This window comes from Arachis duranensis, chromosome 1, assembly GCF_000817695.3.
Source record: "Arachis duranensis cultivar V14167 chromosome 1, aradu.V14167.gnm2.J7QH, whole genome shotgun sequence".
Lineage (NCBI taxonomy): Eukaryota > Viridiplantae > Streptophyta > Magnoliopsida > Fabales > Fabaceae > Arachis > Arachis duranensis.
The window spans coordinates 11150589-11151394 of record NC_029772.3 but is presented as its reverse complement, the minus strand read 5'-3'; positions in this window follow the sequence as shown (position 1 = coordinate 11151394).

The window sequence follows — 806 nt, the reverse complement described above, 5'->3', positions numbered from 1 at the left end:
CCCCTGCCTTCTTTCTTCCGGACCTCCCCCTCCTCTTCCCAAATCTCTCCTTTCTTTCTTTCATGGAAAACAAACGCTGTTGCTAAGTTAGGAAAAAGGGGATTTCGACTGCAGCTGGGTGTGGGGGAAAGGGGAACCGGGTCAGGTAACGGGTCGTTGGGTTAAGATTTCATTATTTTAAAATTAGGGTTATGGTGATTTGATAATTTCACATAAAATTGGGAATGATATAATAATTGAAACCCAAATTAAATTCAACACTAATTGTATATAGAAAATACTATCTCTTCATCAATTTTACAAATTATTTTCAATAAAATATCCCAACCAAATAATTAGAAATAATATACTTAATTTCTTCATTTTCCCAAAATAGCAGTATTAATATTCAAAATATTACTTATCTAATCCAAATCATATAAAATCCTTATTATTTCATAACTATCAACTTTATACTTTAAATATAGAAAACAATCTAATAATTATAAAATTAGATAATAATTATAACTCATCTCAAATCCAATAAATCAAAACTTGCCTTAATTACCTTTAATAAAATAATTTCTGAAATTAAGGCTATAAATAACCATATGATTTGAGACTTGATTATAATAAGACTTTTCAAAAGTTCTGGGTCTTACAGACATAGATACATGACACGACATGACACGGAATACGCGGACATATAAATTTAAATTTTTTATAAGACACAAAAATAGGATATATATATATATATAAAGTATTTTTTAGATAAATTATAATGATATTTTAATATTTTATTAATATTAAAATATCAATTATTTTTA